The sequence below is a fragment of the Oreochromis aureus genome, linkage group 15 (genome assembly GCF_013358895.1).
Source record: "Oreochromis aureus strain Israel breed Guangdong linkage group 15, ZZ_aureus, whole genome shotgun sequence".
NCBI classification, from domain to species: Eukaryota; Metazoa; Chordata; class Actinopteri; order Cichliformes; family Cichlidae; genus Oreochromis; species Oreochromis aureus.
Window position 1 is genome coordinate 5488864 of NC_052956.1, and position 298 is coordinate 5489161.

The 298-nt window shown below is 39.3% G+C and overlaps 1 protein-coding gene across 3 annotated transcripts in view; it reads right to left on the minus strand.

Annotated features, from left to right (window-relative positions):
• Positions 1 to 269: 269 nt before the first annotated feature.
• Positions 270 to 298, minus strand: part of wdr20b (WD repeat domain 20b) — a 10311-nt gene continuing 10282 nt past the window's right edge. For all 3 annotated transcript variants that reach the window (XM_031755131.2, XM_039598861.1, XM_039598860.1), the window contains one exon: positions 270 to 298. This exon is cut by the window's right edge and continues 1929 nt beyond it. The gene's annotated coding sequence lies outside the window, so the exon portion shown is untranslated.

The window sequence follows — 298 nt, forward strand, 5'->3', positions numbered from 1 at the left end:
AAATGAGTTTCCCCTAGAACCCTGCCCTGGAACCAAGCCATCATGGGAAATTATTAGTTGTGCTTGTCCTTCATTATGAAGTGAAAAAATTTAATATTTCTTTCCCCGTGTGATAAAACTAAAGGTTAACAATGTAAGAAATTCACATTGTATTGAGCCTCACCTCTTATCCAGGCAGAAGAAAGCATGGAGGTGCATGTCCAACTAAGAAGTGTTGCATGAACGCGTGGTTTCATGTGTGAATAAACAGTGAACACAAACAGAACAGGTAGTCTGTCAAAGCTGTTTTAATAGGCGT